The sequence below is a fragment of the Pseudopipra pipra genome, chromosome 1 (assembly GCF_036250125.1).
Source record: "Pseudopipra pipra isolate bDixPip1 chromosome 1, bDixPip1.hap1, whole genome shotgun sequence".
NCBI classification, from domain to species: Eukaryota; Metazoa; Chordata; class Aves; order Passeriformes; family Pipridae; genus Pseudopipra; species Pseudopipra pipra.
Window position 1 is genome coordinate 97,976,836 of NC_087549.1, and position 20,095 is coordinate 97,996,930.

Here is a 20,095-nt window from a genome sequence, read left to right on the forward strand (position 1 = left end):
ATCTAAAGGTAAAAAAACTCTAATTCTGGGTTATAATCACATTCCAGACATGCAGTTAAGTCCTGCACTTAATAAATGAACAGAGCAAGTTTCCTCTGGAGCAAGATGATCCTACATCCCAGATGGATTACAAAGTCCAGAATACCAGTGTAGCAACTTGCATTCTATGAAGTGCAGGATCACTCCAGATCTGAGCTATGGGGTTTCCTGTTCCCTTTCCAAACTACAACTATCTGATCTTATGTGTGCCATATCATACAACCCAATGAAGGGGCATGTTGCCATTGCTCCTTCAAAAAAGAGAAAGACAGAAAATACACATGCTCACTCCTTTTGAAGACTTTCTATGATCAATTCAGAGTCTAAGTTGAGAGCTACAAAGATCTAGCTAATGGGAAAAACTGGCAACAGGGACTTTAATGGAATTTGAATAAGTTAATATGTTTGTCTTTAGGTTTATACACTTCCCCTTGACACCTAACCTTAATCTACACAAGTTAGAACATTTTAGTCAAATTGTATTTTCAATTGGCAAGTATTTGCTTGTTTTAGATACAGGTCTACCAGTGAGATAATTTCAAAATAAAGCAAATACCATGTTGTAATACATTTTACAAATGATAATAAACCACACATAAACACAAGTAGGATTTTTGAAAATATGTTCCTTGGATGTGAACTTAGGGACATTTAGAGTCAAATTGGGGAGATGAACAAGAATTTTTTTTGTCTTCTCCAAATGTTTATTATATTGGAAATGGACAGTAGAACATATAAGCCTTTTTAGTGGATAAAGCATCAAAAGAGAATGTGTAGCTGTCTCTAGCTGATTTTTATCTCTGATCTCTTTCAGACATCCCATGCTTTCTTAGGCAATCTTCTGCAAACCTGAACCTGGACCTTCCACCTTTGTTTCCTAGATTGCCCTTGATCGTATTATGCAACTGGTTTCAGTTATCTGGGGTAAAAGCTGATGTGAGACAAGTCTCATTTGTGCTGTAATAATATTGTCAATATACTTATAGCACCATAAATACTTTGAAACAGGGATGAATTTCCATTAGTAAAAACAAATAAAAATCTTTGCCTACACAGAGGAGGATAAATGTCAATTCTCCTCTCTTTACCTGGCCTTTACAAGAGATTGCCATTAAAGAGAAATGCACACAACTTGTGCATATCAATGCCAACCCACAGAAGCAGTGGTTGAATTCACAGATGAGGAGAACTTTATGGTATGCAAGCTTAAAAGGGGGCTCTCACTGCATCAGCCACAGAAGGACTCCCTGCAACGTGTATCAAACCCAAAGGTAGGATGAAGAATATGATAAAACATACCTATTTCTCCTTCCACTGAAAGATGGAGCTGAGGAAGATCTAAGATATCTTACACTGTCTGGTCAAAAAGTAGGCAGACAGAACACAACTGATAAATAATAGAAAGAAATCTGCACAACTTTCAGATGTTCACAGAAATGTTCCTGGAGGTCCAAGGAAGGATTGTTATGACCTGGATGCAAAGATGCTCAGGAAAACAAGGTTAAATAGAAAAGGGTATGAAGTTGATATTCTTCTATTGTTTTCAAATCTAGTGGTAAATTAAAGTACCTTAGATTAAGTCATTTTCATTCTGTGGTATATAGTGGTTGAACACAAATTCAGTTATGTGCGTTGACATTGCAGCTCAAGTTGATCGCTTTCATATTTCCTGCATGTCCCAAAGATGGTGTATCCCTCTCAAGAGTGATATGGATACACCTAAGATCTCTCTGCCTGTCCTAGTCACAGTTATAGAAGTGGGAAAGTATGATGGACAAGGACAATGACTGAATGTAAGCCAGTGTGAGTCTAGATGTAGTTTAACTTTTATCTTGGCATGGTGTCCATGCCATCTGTAGCACAAGAGCTTTTAATAGCTTAATGGTACCATTGTGTCAAGAACTTTCTAGGAAGATACTAACTTGATTGACCCAATTTTTATGTCTAAATTCACCCTTTACTGCCACACAGAGCCCTTCAATTTTCCATAGTCTGTCCTCAATCAAGTACAGTTCTTTTCTCATCCTTGTTGTTTGAAAAACAACTTCACAGCACTTATGATTTGAAACTTATATAAGTATTTTAGCTTTTACTCTCATTTTTATGTATGAATATATGCATTTATTTATTTTAAATAGCCCTTTGCCAGGTTTCCATTCTTGCCATAGAATGGATTCTTCTTTATCCATGTAATTCAAATAGCCCTTGTTATTTCCATTCTAGCTTAAGATAATTTCTGTGAATACAGATTACTGGAACTATGTAAAATATTATACCCTAGCTTATACTGATGCCTTGTATAATGTAGGAGGCAGAAACATTTCCTTGTATTCAGTGAAAATGATAAGAGACTGGACTTCTTTTTGCCTCTTTCTACTGTCATGTCGCACTGGCAAGCTCTCTGTCATCCTTTGGTTGGCTATTTTATCCTGTTTCATATTGTTTCTCTTTTGCCTCTAGCTGACAAACATCCACTTTTTAGAAAATGCTTTTGTCAGCAGTTGCTTGTGTGCTTTGTACCATGCAAATCCATTGCTGCTACTCTATCTTAGAGGTGTTAGAGGTCATGCTTTCTGTATAGATAATCATCAGTATCTTCATTTGACAGTCAGCTAGAATCTCAGACACCTTGTTCTCTCACTAATGACAAGTGAGAGATCAGTCCCTAAGACTGATAGGTAAGCAATGTCACTGATGAAATTGTCATCTTGGGGACTTCCTTTTCAATGTGTGCACACTTTAGCCTTCTGCTTAGTTTTTGCCTTGTCTATCTTCATGTTCATATATTAACAGCCTTCCTGTGCTCCTTAAACAATAATTTCCTGTGTGGTAAAGTACTAAGTGATTTGCCATAATCTATACTCTTAGAAACATGACATTTACTCTTATCTTACAAGAAAGTTATCTTGTTGAATGGAAATTGTGCCAGACTGATCTAATATGCACTTCTGATAAAGAAAACTACATTACAATTTTGCTCTCTTTCCATTGTCCTCCATAGCTTGTTGTTCTTGACTTTGAAAATCTGTGCCAAGGGCTTCTGTAGGAGTGATCAAACTGATGGGAATGCAGCCACCTAGATCACTTCATCAATTCTTTCCCAAAAAAGAATTTCTGTGATTAGATATACTATCTCCAATCAGAGGGCAGGGTCTCTCATCTTCGCTCCACACATTCCCAAACTGATAAAGTAATTAAAAATGTCTGCTACTAAACTTACATTTTCAGGTGTAATTATTTAAGTGTTTTATCTGATCCCTTTTTCCCTCCCTCTCCTTCTTCCTTTCTTTCACCACAGTCCACAGCTTGAACTCTGCTGTTACTTTGAATATGGTAATGGAATTACCATTCCTACTTTTATTCCTGATTAAGTACCCTGTTATTACCCTCATAATCTTCATTTCTACTGAGAACTAAAGTATTAATTTAGTATATAAGACATCTCCTTATTCACTGTTAATCATTCTTCTCTTCTCAGTCTGTCTTTTTTAACTTGTTCCTCTCTTTTGTAGCTGATGAATACATCATAATCATTTGTTTTTATTTTCCTTCTAAACTAAAGCTTGATTAGACTAACTAAATTCATTTCTTTTCTTCTAACCTACCAAACAGAGCCCTCTTAGCTTATTGCACTCTCTTTGTGCTCCAACTCTGTTTGTCCTTTTAACATCCTGTCTGATGCTTTTATTCATTTTAGTAGATATGAAGCCCATTCCTTGAAATCTTTTTCTCCTTGCTTGTACATCTATCTCTGGGTAGCAATGACACTCGTAATTCTGATTTTACTCAAACCCATAAGCTGCTCTTCCTAGTAAATCTCACCACTTTGTACCCAGTTTCTCAACATTTCTTCCTTTAAACTGTAAATCTGGTTTTGTATGTCTATAACCCAAAGTGATTTGATTCAGTCACTTCAATCCAGTGTTATCTTCTACAAACAGGTCTTTTATAAGGTACTCGTTGCTTTCCAAAATAAAGTTCAGTATGAAATCCTGTTAGCTCATTGTGGTGAGTTGACTCCAGCCAGCAGCTAAGTATCCACCCACTCACCGTTATATACTATCAAATATCCCTTTGGCCATTTTGTGTCAGCTGTACTGATGGTGTCCCCTCCCAGCCTCTTGCCCATCTCTTGCCCTACTCACAGGTGCAGAGCAGGAAAAACAAAACCTTGATGCTGTGCAAGCCCTGCTTGTCAATAGGCAAAACATTAGTGTGTTACCAACATTGGTTTGGACACAAAGCCAAAACAAAACCATATGGCTGTTATGAAAAAAATCAAGTCTATCCCAGTGAGAACCATTATATTCATTAACAGAGAAATCAATCAGCTGTCACATTCAAAATTTGTGATCATAGTATGTTCATGGGTTTTTTTAGAATTTCCAATAAACCAGATCTGTCTGTTATATGATACTCTTGACCTCTGGTTTTGTAAGTTACATGTTCTGTATGGATAATGAAGAAGAAAACAAATGATTAAAACCCTAAATGCCCCAAATCCCAAGGTAGATGTTAAAAATTAATGTCTAGAGAGTTTTTAATAAGTCAGTTTTCAAACTCATCTCATGTTGTAGGCCCTTGAATTTTAGACATATGACATCGTACAGGCGTTAATTTAACTCTCTGTCATTGCATGTTTTATTTTTTTTAAGGAAATGTCATGGAGCAATCTGTACAAGACTTGGACAGCAGCTCCTCCTTTTGATTCTTCAACTATAGCAGGTACTGTAGGGTTGGACATAACTATAATCAAGGTGACTACTGCTCTTCCCCTGTCACATGCCATGAAGAATGTGCTTTGCAACATTATGCTAAGAGTAAAAAGGATCTTTACCATCTTCCATTCCCTCGGATGAATATTTAAGTATTAGACCAACAAGTTGCCAGTATTATTTCGGTAGTAAAAAGAATAAGAAGGATACTTATGTGTAATGACAAACTTGTCAGTAACAACTATGTTAAAAAATGTAACTCTTCACAGCTAAGAAGGACAGAGCAAGTCACCCATTTTGCATCATAATTTAAAATTCATTTGTTCTTTTGCTTTATATTACTGTAATTTTCATAGAAGTTTCCTCTGTGTTAGAAGTTTTTGTCTTGTTTCCCTTTGTGATATATTTTGTTGTCATTCTTTTCAAAGACATTACACATATCTTGAAGGCCAGGGTTATCTGTGTCATCTGGATGATCAGAATTATCAGTAAATTTCTGTGTTTCCCTGCTGTTCAGGGCCCTGCACATGCTCCTGAATTGTGTGGGACGAAGAAATTTACTATAGCTTTTCAGACTGATCCATTACTGTAATAGTTAAAGAGATACCTTTGTAATACCAATATTAATGAATCCTAGAATCATTAGGGTTGGAAAAGATCTCCAAGATCATCAAGTCCAACACTTGACTGAACACTACATATCTCCAAGTGCCATGTCCACTTGTTTCTTGAACACTTCTAGGGATGGTGACTGAACCACCTCCCTGGGCAGCCCATTCCAGAGCTTGACAACCCTTTTCACTGAAGAAATTCTTTGCAATGTCTAACCTGAACCTCCCCTGGCACAGCTTGAGGCCTTTTCCTCTTGTTCTGTCACTGGTTCCTTGGGAGAAGAGACCAACCCCCAACTGGGGGCCTTTGTGTGCATAATCATTAAATTCTGTCATTATTTGTAAAGTTGAAATTCTTAGGCATTTTTTGAGATCTCACTGAAAATAATGTGGATATTTTCCAAATCTTTATGACATCCTTCTTTCTCCATCACAAGCACTCACACATGCACACAGTCTTACTTATGTTTCAAATATCCTCAGCAGCACTAAACCCAAGTTGCAGTGATGTTTTGTTTAGCTGTTCCTGTAGAAGAAATAATGCTGAAGAACAGACATGGAGTTCAAAATAAAAAATGCAGATGGTGCAAAGGCAAATGTTGCAATGCTGTCATAATGCTTGTGAGAAACAAGAAAATATCAATCTTAAGACATCTGATAGTGGGAGTTCTGTGTTCTGTTGTCCTGAATTGCACAGAATCTTACTGGCATTTGTGTCCTTAATCACATTTCTCTTACTCCAACTCACCCCACTCATTTCAATAAGATTGCTTTGGGATTCATTGCTGTCCGGTATAAGGAGTATTACAATTTTGGCCTCACTCAATAACCATTTAGGTACAAGCATGTAGTATGAATGGTAGCTATGGATCTCCTTTTCTAAACACGCAACAAGGATATTTAATTTCACAGTGAGAATATGAATTTCATTTCAGTTATAATATTAACTTTGACCATATTAATTTGATAACATCCACTAGCAAAGCCATTCATGGTGTGGAAGTAGAGGAAAAATAAAGACCATGTGATTCAATGAGCTATACATTCTTAATATGTAGCACTGCTTATTTGAATTAGTATTTCATTTACTTGCTTTGGCAACATCAGAACCAGAATGCGAGTCTAAATATGAAGAGACTGATGTTCTTTCCTACTGCCATAGACATGGCAAGTCCTGTCCTGCCACTGATTTTGAAGTAGACCTCTACAGTAAACATATTATGTGAAAATCAGTACTGTATATATGAGAAAAAAAGAGCTACTCTGTGTGACAAAATATTATCCTATCCCCAAGCCCTTGTCTTAAAGTTAAGAAAAATAGTTGTTAGGTACTCTTGGTTAATTTCTTTGTAGTGCTCTGGATTTTCTAAGTCATCTTGTGTTTTGTGTTTTGAGGTGGGGTTTTTTTCTTCAGTCTTGTAACTGTAATTTGCCACATGAGCTTCATCTTTGAACTTCATGCCAGCACCGTTTGACTTACAGGAACAGTGAAAAGAAGGTATAATCCATCATAGATGACAGACATTTGTTTTGAATCAAATTTCTCTAATTTTAGAAGTAAGCCAAAATGTTGAAATAAACAAAAGCTGTAATATTCTTGCTTAAAAGTGTTTAAGATTCCACAAAGCTACCAATTTCACCATTTTTTTCAGTCTCTGAAATAGTGATTTCAAAGAGAGACAAGGCCAGATGACTTTATGTAATTCTCAGTGAGAGAAATTATTAAGGCCAAGACAGGTTGAAATATCACACTTGCTCCGCAGTCTGTTCCGAAGTAGAATTATGATGATTTAATTATCTCTGTGCCACTATTTATCTCCTCACTTCAGAGCGGATAACAATGCAATAAAATCACAGATAATCTGTATGAATAAATAACTCAGCATGTTGCCATGTATCTTGAAAAGAAATTATAACTCTTTTAGAGTTTTCTGGCTATGATTTTATATTGACATTCCTTAATATTTTGCTTTTAGGGTAATCCATATGCAAATGAAATAATAAACAAAAAACCTTCTATGCCATGGAAACATATTAAAGTAAGTCTTCAGAGAGTCATGTTCTACTGCTGGAGAAAACAGCCCTGAGTCAGCACTCCCTCCTCTCCTTTCCCCCCATCTCCCCTCCCTTCTTCATGCTGGCAGGAAATGAAAACTATTTCAGTAAGTTATAAAAAATGTGTAGAATCCATGTGATCATTTCAGTCGTGCTGTATACCAGCAATGAACCTTATTGATAGCATTACCAGACATTTCCTAAGCTATTCAAAAATTATCACCTGTCTTCCCCACTTTCAACCTGAGGAGACTTTAGAAGGTGCTAGGCTTTATAAACAAACAAATAAATAAATGGATAAATAAATAAATAAATAAATAAATAAAGACTGCACTTTCCAGAAGGACAAGTTTGTCTGGTTTGCTTCTCTAAGAGTTCCCCACTAGGTTAACTTATGTGCTCCCTTATGTTGCTTTTCTGTTAGTCTTTCTGCATCCCAGAAGGCAGGAGAGTAAAGCAGATAGCATCTGCTTTTGACTGGCCAAATTGAGAGGCAACATATAAGTAGATGCAAGATCTGTATCAGTGAGTGGATGCAAGGCTTAGGGATTCTCACCCAACTCAAGCAAGTTTAAGCTAGTTTAATTTAAATGCTGAGTGTGGCAGAAGAAGGTGCTATAACAGGTAAGATTCCCTGGGACTAACTGAGGCCTGATCCAAAATTCAAAGGCTTAACGGCCTTTGAAGCGGATCTTGGATTCCCACTTGAATCTAGTGATGTGGTTAACTGCCAAAACTGGAATGCTATCATTGCTGACCAATATTTTCAGATGTGGTCAAGTAAATAGCTTGATTTCTAGAAGCGTTCAGTACTCTTTGCCCCTAAAGACTTAGCGAATATACGTACGCTGTTCCAGGTTAGCACTCAAGCTTTAAAATTCACACTGCATGCTGTGTTCTGCTACAACCAAGCAATTCTCAAGTATATGAATGAATTTTATACAGAAGATTTATATGCACAGTAATTCATTCAAACATTTTTTGTTTCCTCTTTTTGTATTCTCCTCTCCCTGGCACATTATTTGTTTTGGAGGTTAAAGATTTTTAAGCACAGGTGAAGACTAGCATAGATGACAGAACTGACAGCTTTACATGTCTCTACCAAGATATCACAGTCTTGTGATAACAGTCAAGTTCCACTGCCCATTTTACCTGGAGCCGTTCCTGAGATTTTCAACAAGGTTGCCAATTAGAAGCAATTGTGACATTTTGTTAGTGTGTGATACAAGACCTGCTGACTAGGAGTTGCTGAAACCACCAGCTCATTTCACAATATTTAAACAGTAAATTACCATACCTAGCATTTTTGTCAGCAAGCTGAAGGATTGATTGATTGGGTGTGTACATCCTGCAGAGTGATTATTGTCAGCCATAAATGTTATGGGGTGAATGCTGCTTTTAATTTACAAGGATGTCAAGATACTTATAGACAAAGTGTTCAGGTAAGACTGGCTGTGCTCACGTTGAGTGATCCACTTGTACTCTCTCAGACCTCCTGTGTACAATGATTAATGTGGGGAAAAAAAAGGCATGACAGGAAAGGAGTGGAATAAAAAATGAAGAAGAGTGCTGGCAGGAACAAAAGTGAGGATGAAAAACTCTGAAAGCTGACTTGTACTCTGCATGAAAAACTTTTTTCCCTTTTTTGCACCTATGAAAATGCAAGAAGATGGCAACAATGCTACATGGTGGAGGGTTAGTACCCATGGAACAGAAGGTAGTCTTAGGGGAAGCAGATAAGAGTATCAAAGTATATGTCGGAGTAGACCATTCCCCAAATCCCTTGGTACTGAGCTCTCACACTGCTGACGGCATATACACATTAAAATCACCTAATATACTGCATGTATTATATTGCTGATGCAGCAAAATAGAGTCTACCATTTGGAGAGTTTTTCTCAGTCATTTGCTTTGTGTCACTCTGCCAGTGGCCTGATTGCTGACCAAAACCCATCATCCTTAAGGACATTTTTAATATTGACAGCTTCTTCTCCTCAGTACACCTCTAGATGAAAGCGGCAAGCATGTACATTCCTTTTTACTGTGTTGTTTGCTTTTTTGTTCTCTCCTCCTAGGCCAATAACTCTCAATAAAGATCCCACGCTTCACCCTGGTTTTTTCTCTCTTTTTCTTAGCCATGCTGAAATGAGAACTTTTAAAACCTATTTTTACCATATTTATCCTAAAAATATGCTCATCTTTTGCCACACGTTAGTAAGAATTGCTTGATTTTGCAAGTCTTCACATCTGAAAACATGCCACCTCTAGTTCCTTCTATGTTTTGCTTATTTCAATATAAATGACACAATGTCCTCTACAATGCATTGCATCTTCCCCACAATTTTCCTACTCTATTCTCACTTCTCTGCATTTTTTTGGTGGCTCATATTATTTGCTACAGGAGATTCACCACAGCCACAACATCCTTCTGAAGCAAACTGAGATCACAGCACTGCACTTGAAACACTAGAGGTTGCTAAAGCTTGTGTTTGTTCATTGGGTTTTCTCAAGTGAAACAAACAGTAAGATGGTAGATCTTACTGAATTTAAGTCATGGAAGGAAAATTCCTCTTACTCTCAACTACCTAAAGTCCTTCTAGATAATTCTTTCTCAGAATTCTCCTGCTCCCTGACTGTTAACAAAAGGCACAAGAAAAAATCCTGTTCCAGTGTGTAAAAGACATCTATGATAAATACAGGATATTTGGGATACAGAAAACTGAGGATAAATACAGGATCAAGGATTTAATCTTTAGGGTCTGTTTACACTTTGTCAGACATGAAAGTTTCTGACTTAAGAATAGTGGATGGCCCTGTTTTAAAATATCTGTTATAAGAATACAGCCTGGCAAAGGGAGACTGTGCTCAAGCACTAGCCATGGCTATGATAATCAATTTTCACAACACTGTGAGAAACCTGACTGGTATAGTGTTGTTCTTAAGTATCACAGGTTATGGAGTCAAGTCATTATGAAGGAACTCATATTATTTTCTCTTGGAAAAAAGATTGCTTAGCTGAAAATATTGTGAGACACGCATCTGCCATGCCCCTCAAAATGAAAAACAAATAGAGAGATGCCCAGATGGGTTATTTTTAGTAACTGCATGGTTTCATAGGCTTAATTTATAAGTAGTGAACAGTTGGGACCGCCAATCTGTGAATGGTCTTTGGAGGAACTGCTTGGGCTCCTTTCCAAACTCTCTTCCTGAGGGGGGTAGGGAGTTTGTAATGAACTCTCCCTGACATCTGGGCTGGGGGAAGCTAACAGACTGCCTTTGTTCTCAGTAATTCCAGTGGTTTGCAGTAGAGTTCAATGCCCCCCAGAATGTTCTTGTTTCAGGAAGGGAAAGCAAAACCATGAGAAGTGATTCTGAATCTGATAGCAAAAGCTGCCCCCTGCTTCCAGGAGGATACAAAAGCAGGGGAATGACAGGGCCAGCTGGCTGGACAGGGACTCCAGTGTGGCGGGCAGGATGTGATCCCATGTGATGGCATCAGATTAGGAGGTTGCCTAACTTGTGTGAGCACATCGCATAGCTTCTGAGCAATAGGAGGTCCTATATTTAGAGAAGGAGAATAATAGACAAGATATGGTGCCTGATTCTCCTTAAAACTCTAGTCTACTTGCATACGTGAACAGACTCCCATTGATTTCAATGGCTAAGACTCCTCCATTTCATCCCCAGTAGCATGGCAGACTTTACAATGCTAATGGAAGCGAAGTTTACCCAAGTAAAAAGCATGTAGTTTTGTTCTATGTGCAACTGATGCTTTTAAAATAGCAGAAAAAATAGCAACTGTGTCAGCTCTCCTCTTCCTGCAAGGGCTTGTTAACGCATTGTAAGCCTTTTCTGCTTTACTTACTAAGACATTGCTGAACTTTTTCAACAAAATTAATTTTATAAATAAACTTCGTTACTATGGTTGGTCAGAGTTGAGTCTCTGGTCAAAGACTAAAGCAAAGCCCTTTTGATGAGTTAGTCATTCTTTGCACTTTAAGCCTACGTATTTGGAGAAAGAAAAGTTGAAAGCATCTTGGGTTGAGCCCAACTTCTTGTGTTACAAGAGCTATGAAGAGCAGCGCAAGATTATTTACAGTGCAAATGAAAATCAATTTGTGCCTGTTCCTTGGCTGGTATGTGAAACAGACCCTGTTTTGTAATACTGCTGATCTCTGTGTAGTCATAGAACAGAGATTCACTTGCTTCTTATCTCCGATAATTAACTGCTACAAATGTCAGGCAATTATGCTGAATGAGTGTGCTGCACCTTCATTAGTCTTCTTCTTTTGTCCGAGTTGCCAATTTTGAAAGCTGCCCAGCTACCGAAACTCCACTTAAAGTACCTAAGATCAGAAACAAGCCCAGGGCAGTAACATAGTATGATACTAGAATAAATAAAGCATTCGTTGACTCATGACCCATCTAGATCAGAAGCCCTCAAGGATGTTTTATGCTAAAATAAATAAATAGATCTCTGAAGTTAACTGATGGCTCCATGCAGAGCAGGCTCAACACTTAGTGTAATATTTGCCTCAACAGCAAAAAAGCAGGCAGAGAGCTGCCCTGCAGCTCTGCTGTTCCAGACAGAGGAGAATTCAAGCAGGACTATGCCTCCTCCCTACCACCTGCTCTCTCCACCTTCTCTGAAGAAGACATGTCAGCACAGGGCAGAAAGCACAGCCTTCGGCTTCTTTGAATTATACAGATGGCTAAACAGTCCCCAGCTAGCCCAGGATTAGAGGGGTGGACTTAAGCTGCTTAAAGCCACCTTTCTCACTGCTTAACAAATGTTTTTAAATTGTGCAGAAGGCAAAAAAATATGATAGAGAATCTGTCCTTAAACACGGCTTGGGATTCTTTCTCTCACTCCTTATGTCATGATGTACCTTCTATGACCTGGCTGACAAGGAAATCTGGTGCTACTCTAGTCTTAATATCTTCCCTTGTTAAGGTTTTAACTACTCTTCACTTCATGCAACACTGCATATAAAGAGACTGAGCCCAACATTCAAGTATTTATTTTAATTTAACAAGAGATAAGATTGTGGTCACTTTTGGGCACAGTTCATGCCTTCTTAATTTGGAAGACAACAAGCATAGGCTACGTACATCTGAAGCAAACAATGACAAGCCATTATTGTCAAATGTAGCTACAATAAAGTGGACTTGTTTATCTTGAAGTTCCCCACACTCATACATTTTCCATGTTGAAGACTTGATGTAAACACTACATTTCAGTGATGGAGGACCAGTCTCTCCGAGACAAGAAATCACATTTCTAGACATTGATTTCTGAACTATGGTATAAGATGTCTCACTTGAAGTCCTTCAGGGGTGTACTATCTGCAAAACTTTTCCTATGGTGGCCATAAGGAAAGTGCAATGATTTTAGCATTTCGGAATAGTTTCACCCACTTTGATACTGGTAAGTATGTGAACTCAACTTTTTAGACTATGGTGAATTACTGATGAAGTAATATTGAGAGATCCTTATGTTGGATTATGTTGCAAAAAATGCAAACAGAAAATGCAGTACAGAGCCACGATTGTGGTTTAAAATTAAAAATTCTGAATCTGCTATTTGGAGTCCAGAAGAATTTATTTCCGAGTGGGCATGGCACTTCTTCATCACTCTGTGAGTGAGCATTTATCTCATGATTTCCAATATGATCTAGTCTTTTTAATTTTATTGCTATAAGATCACTGTCCTTGGATGTCATTGCCTTCTGCCTTCCCTGATGTACAGGCTTGGGACAATATACTTTCTGTTTGATCTGATCACTCTTTCACCTTGGATCTTTCTTTCTCTGTATGCAGATCTCCACAAAATCTGAAAAATTTTCTCATTTAAGTTAGCACAGCATCCCTGATCAGTCGGAACTGGCCCTAAAGTGATTTTTTTAGCATTTTCTTCAGACACTGTTTGCCATGATCTCAGCTGGTCTACACAGAGACACTGGACTTGCTCAGATTCTGAAAAAAGCATCCATGTAGGGGAACTCAGTGAAAAAGGGCAATTCGACCTATCACAGACTCTTTACCAAGCACAGAGGAAAGAGTAAGAATCTGAGATCAGTCTAGAGTGCAGTGGGCAGTGCCCTCTGCCTCCCAGGGAGGCTGGCTACAGCCTGAGCTGGGAGATTTCAGAGAGCAGGTGGATTCCTGGGTAGTATCTGAGACTTTGTTTTGTGTGATGACAATACACTCCTCCTGAAAAAGTGGAAAGCATAAGAACAATGGTCAGACCACTGCATCTGAGTGGGCCAAAGTCAGAAAGTAATGTGTGACAAGTGATTTTATGGGAACAAACAATTCTTGAATTGCTGGAAACTGCTCCAATTTGTGGATCTGTTTCTCAAATTCATCCAAAAAGACTGACATGTGTGGCCAATCTCATCATGCCAGTAGGCCCTGTCTCCACATACCTCTATTCTCTGGAATGTGATGCACCTTCCAAATTCATACTTGGACCGGATGGTAGCAATTTTCAGAATGCAGATGCTGGCACTGATGATGCTACTCCAAAGAAGTTTTAGTGAAAAGGGAAATTACCTTTGTCCATCTCCTTGGCAACTTCCAGAAAACAGATAAGCATGAATCATGCTTCTAATCTCAACCGTTGCATTAGGGATTAAAGAACTAGACATGGGAAAGGAAAATAGCACCCCATTTATGTTGTAACTGCACAAGTCCATGACTCCACTGCATCCACAAATATAATGTGCAATAAAAGCATTGGACTGTGCTTGTTTGGGGGTCCCTTGGCTTGAAGGGGAAGTTTCTCTGACTGGAAATGGGATGGATTGGTTTCTCATTACACAGCAGAATATTAGTCTGCAAAGTATGACCACCCTCAGTTGACCAAATCACCATCCCACGGAGCACATGTACACATCCTGTCATCTCCAGTCACCTGCCTTCTCCACATTGCAAATTCTTATTGGCCAGGCACATTGACAGCTCCCAGTAACCTTTTAAAACCAGAAAGCAATCTACCATGGGAATCATCCTGCCAAGGTTCCAGGATTAGCATTCCTATGCATAAACAGAAGCAGCAAACAAAATAAATGAACTAAAGTGCACACAATACACTCCGAAATATGGGACATTAGTCCCTTGACAAATGCCGGTTTGAACACAAAATGTCATGCTAATTTGGGAATAGTATAACTGCAGGTTCATATGAAATCTCAGTCAAACTTGCACTGCCACAGACAACAGACATACTAAAGGTCATGGAGCCACAGTCTCATTGTCAGTTCTTCTTTGGAATGTCAGTAATATTCAAGTAGCTATGGACAAAGCCTTCAAGGCCTGTTTGGTACCAGATAAAATAAAATATCCAGACCCTACAACTCCTGCTTCCTGGCAGTTCTCTTCTTTCCACAGCAGTCTCTCCCACTCCTTCCTATACCACCTTGCCTTTCTCATTCTCCCAGTACTTAAGTAAACAGCAGCAAAGACCTTGAGCAAGAGCTAACTGCCAACATGTGGCACAGACATAGTCAAAGGAGGCTCTGTAAGGTCCCTAAGCAGACCACAAGAGAACTGTGCTGACAAAATCCTCTTGAGATTTCCATGGATCCTTTTAACACAGTTTAGGCACTCGTAAGTGCTTTTAAGGAATTTTAACTTATATGGATAAAAATAGCACCTTTCTGGGCAGTGAATCTGTTGAGAACTGGTATTTGAGAACAGATCTGCCTTCAAGGTAGCATTCCTCAAGCTGTACGAATTCTTTATCTAGACGGGTAAAAAGCATTGAGGGGTAAAAAACTGCTCATTTTGAGTAAGTTTTTATACAAAGTTGAGAAGCAGAAAAATTAGTTCATATGTCCTCATAACTGATGTTTTCTATGCAATTCAAAGCAGTGCAGTCCTCCAAAAAAATCCTTTGAAAGAATTTTTATAAAGCCTCTGTGGTCTTTACTCCACATAACAGACCAGAAAACACTATAATAAAATTGGATTACCATGAATATCCAGTCTCAAGGTAGGCGACCTGTTCCCATGTGTTCGCTCCAATACCTGTGCCCCAAGAGCCTATGAAGTAGCATGTCCAAATTCAGGCCTGTGCACCAAAAAAAATCTTCACCTTGAAAAAAAATATATACAACTTCCACTATGCACTTTCATGCATGCCAAGGCAAGTTGGAGAGATTGTAATGTGCTCTAATAGGCACTCCCTGAAACTGCTACATGCTTTGTCTTCAGCCAAGGAGCATTCAGAAAATGTGGCATTTGTTTCCTCCCCTGGAAAACAATAGAATATCAGAGAACTTGCTCTCCATCTGATCCTCCTAATATCAGTAATCTGCTGGTTTGACATCATAAGAAGAGTGAGCACAGGGATCTTTGTCAAAGAGACAAGCATATCCCCACTAGGAGGAGTGCAGCTTGCAAGTCGGCACAATGCCCACGGTGCAGAGCAGAGAGGGGCGGGATGAGCACTGTGCTCAGGTATGGACATTGAAAGCTGGAATGCTGCATGGAGCAGGTGGGCCCCTGGGAGCTTTAAAGTGACTGGGAGGAAGGGGCTGACAGAAGATTGTTGGGAGGATTTTTTTTTTACCTGATTTTTTTTTTTGTTTGGTTTTGGTTTGTGGGTTGGGGTTTTTTTTATTATTTTATTTTGTTTGGTTTGGTTTTGGGGTTTTGGGGGCTCTTGGGGGGGTTTGTTTGTTTGCTTGATTGTTGTTGTTTGCCCTTCTCCATGGTAGCTGGGCAACAGAGAGAAAGATGCAAATTTGGGAGTGTGTGTGAAGGGTGAGAATGGAACAGATAAAGAACAGGCTTCTGCCTCAGGTAGGAAAGGTGTTGGCACCCTGGGAAATATGAGAGAAGTGTAAACAAAAGGCACAGTTGTGCAAAGCCTTGGAACTTAAACAAGCATCATCTTTGATGCCCCAGGTAAGTGAAAACTAGTTCAAGTTCTTAGTGCAATAATACCTTGCTCATATTATGCATGCTGGCCCTATCTTGCAGTCATACCCAGATAGGCACTGTGCCCTTTTGCTTTTGGGAAGTCCATGAATAAATATGGAGGAATCTACATCTGGAGCATCTATATATGCAAATGACTGCTCGCTCACAATTCCCGTTAGAGAACTCTGGTCATCATTAACTAAGCAAGCATTGGCAGGCTCATCAGCTAGAAGGAGGACAATGTTTTTCACATTGTGTTATGTCACAAAAGGAGCATATTTCTCCAAAATTGCTCTCTATATTTCTTAGCAAAAGAATGCTTTTGAAAAATATACCAACAAAGCTACAAGCTTGTTAAATATTACGTTTAAACAATTTACTGTCTTGCATGAAATCTGCTTTTTTGTCCTTAGCTACCTTAATGACGAGTTCTTCAAACAGCCAATGCAGTGATTATTCAGTGTTGTCTACATAGCTGTAGTTAGAGCTTAAAAAACAGTAACTCCTTTCATTCTCATGTTTTTAACTGAAATTTTGTCTCTCAGGAAAAGCTGAAAATAATGTTCAGAAAATGTCATGAAGAATTAAACACTTGCTAAACTCTTCTCTGGATCCCACATTTATTTGGGCAATAACACTACCAATTTCAGTTAAAAAGCCATTATTTACTCTAAATCTGGCTTATTCCAAGCAATTTAGGTAAGTCAAGTGGCGCAACGGCCATTTTGAAAAAAATTAGTTTATTTTTATTTGTTTAAAAAAAGGCAAATATAAGGAAAAAAAAGAAAGAAAAATGTCTAAGCTCAGTAATTAGTACAAAACAACAGATCTACTTTACATTGACAAATGGAATAAAGACACGAGGTTTTGTCTTATGGAAATCTGCTTCCGTATTTGAAAATATTCTGTTTCAAGAATAAAAGAAGAATAAAAAAATGTACTTAATAGTCTTCAGTAAAATTACTTTAGAAGTCACATTTCTTTTAGAACCATAAAAAAGAAAAACCAGTCATAATCATCCATTTATTTTATAATGTTGCTTCAAGTCAGAGTAGAGTTTCCAATTCTTCATACACTGCAACTTCATGTACATTTAAGTACATATTCACTGCATTTAATCCTTCATTTGTGAATAAAATGAAAGTGGAATACATTTTCCAGTTTTCTGTGCTCTGCATTTATAGCTGTACACTTGAAACACAGACCAATAGCAAATTTCTTTCAATCTTCCAAAAGCATAACAAAGAAAAAATTCTAGACTGCTAGGATTGCTGTGATAATTTTCCCAATAACTTAGCTTTTAATTGAAAAAAGTATGGTCTGTAGTGCTGATTTGTGCAAAATATTTGTAACTCTATTTCTGCTAAATAAGAATTAATAATATAATCATTTCTATTAGGAGACTATACATTTGTATAGGAGACTAATTACTGTCTTTTTAAGAGTATGAAAAAGGTAGATGACATCTAGTTAGGTTAATTAAACACTTATATGTGATGTCAAATATTTATAAAAAGAAGTAATTTGAAACACTACCACTTTTTATATGACAAACAGAAACCTTTTCAACAAAAGAGTTATAGCTAGCCATTTTCCCTCAATATCTGGACAGGCTGATATATTTTACAGAGGCAATACCTGAGTCTATGAAGATCCACATTCAAAAAATCCAAAACAACAGCTGCTAATATCTGTAATCTAGTTATTATCATAAATTCTGGGCATAGCATTCGGAATTTAGCAAGTTAATATTTTTTTTCTTACCTAAAACTCCGATAGATATCAATTTGTGTAGGAGCTTCATAGCAGTTAGAAAAATAGAGGCAGGAATTTTAAAACATCACACATGAACTAGAATTGCTTAATCAATATTTAGCACTGCCTGAAAATTAGTCTGTAATGGTCAGGGTCTATGGGCCACAGTTTTAAAACTATGAGTCCAAGCACTTTCCATCAGGAATTATGAAGGCTTTGAAATTTTATCTTCCAAGTAAAGACAACATTGCTTCATAAAAATCATTAGCAATCTTTGGAGGAAGATTGACATCGGTATTTAATTCACATACCAACATTAAATTTGTTATATTTTTTGCCAGAATGGCATGTAGTCAAAAGTAAAACATGTTAGTTCTTCTAAAAGAGATTTGTTATACAAAAGAATCTCCTCTTTTTATCTTTCTATGAACCTCTCAAGGTTTCTGACTTGTAAATTCACAGTGACAAATTTTCAAAATTTATAAAATTACAATTTTAATTCTGAAAAAGGCCAACTTGACAATATAATTCTTGACAAACTTTTCTAAACATTTTGTTTCTATTCCAGCATGGAGCAGAAACATTGGGACACCTTGAAAGCAGCCATAAATTTAAATTTGCATCTAGGAGAGAGATGCCTTGTCAGTACAGAACTTTCTGGAAGCTGCTTTTTTAGAGCCTTTAGTTCTTACTGTTTATAGACTACATTAGGCATTCATTCAACAAGGTCCTCAAGGAACAAAAAAATGCATTTTAGTTATATGTAGCTTGCCCATGTGATATTTTGAACTAGTACAACAATGAGTCTCTGGTAGAGAAGTTGGTTAAGATGTGGAGAGGGTTTCATTTATTAAGAGATAAAGAAAAATAAAGCATTTTCAACCTTTTGGAAAAAAACCCTTTAAGAGCTCAGTAATTGCAAACTCTGCAAACTCCAGGGTTATCGAAAATACAAAGCTGTTATTTCTAAAAGTATTGAGGAAAAATTCAATGGGCAGAGCATATACTTGCTGTTCTACTAGGAAGCTTAGACCCAAGTAAATGAGCCTTGGGAAAGGCACAGCAAAATAAACCACGGACAAGTTGTGTGAAAATTGGTAAAAGAGTAATAGCACCTGAAGACATATGGCTTCAAGGATGACGAAGAGGTGTTGGAAGAATGAAAGACAGGCACCAATTACAGTCTTCTACAATTAAACTCTACTTTGACAAGACACAAAAGAGAAAAAATATCTAGACCCCTGAGGAGCTCAAAGTAGGTCATCAGCTCAATTACATGTGTGAACCGAGAAGCGGAGGGGAGTTGCCAGAAATAAAGGTTAAGCAGTTCTGATGGTGACTCAGTAGATGGGAACTGTAACCTAGATATAGACAAAAGGATGAGATGAAGCTTCTCTGATTGTTGTGATAAGGATATTCTAAAATCTCCAGGGAAATCAACCTAATTGCAGTCCACATAACAACACAAACAAATGCAATGCTATGAAAACAGATCAGTTCAGAGACATGAAAAGGAAAAATTGAATTAATGCGGTAAATTTTTCAGTAGTATGCTGAGTGTAATCTGTGGGGACAGACTGCTGTTTCTAGGTATAAACCTGTAGACATAAAGGTAAGTTAGGAAAGAGGTTCCACAGAACATTTGAATTTCCTTTGTGACAAGCATTAAATGAACTCAATTTTTGACAAAAGGAAAGTCTCATGGTTCCCAAATCATTGGGCATTGCTGGAGATAGTAAAATAAAATTCAGCTGAACAATGTCTTTGAAGAAGTGTAGTCTTTTAAACAAAATAACCTTAGGTTGAGCAGAGGATCAAGGCCTCAGAGAGGCAAAATTATTGAATTTTGCCTGAAATTCAGAACTACAGTGAGACGTGAGCAATTAAGAGCACAACAGCAAGCAGGAGACAAAAGCATCATAATCAAACTACAGCAGTCAGGTTGCTTTTGCATGTCAACCAAAATTTTTCTTTTAAATGCTGAATCTTCAC

General features: G+C 37.7%; 1 long non-coding RNA gene across 2 annotated transcripts; it reads left to right on the plus strand.

Annotated features, from left to right (window-relative positions):
• Positions 1-1,265: 1,265 nt before the first annotated feature.
• On the plus strand, positions 1,266-19,173 carry LOC135419962 (uncharacterized). Of its 2 annotated transcripts, XR_010433242.1 has the most exons (4): positions 1,266-4,764; positions 7,342-7,404; positions 8,454-17,047; positions 18,672-19,173. It is a non-coding gene; the product is annotated as an uncharacterized LOC135419962 (long non-coding RNA). The 2 variants fall into 2 exon arrangements; XR_010433236.1 differs by having other exon boundaries at positions 7,342-17,047.
• The last annotated feature ends 922 nt before the right edge of the window (positions 19,174-20,095 follow it).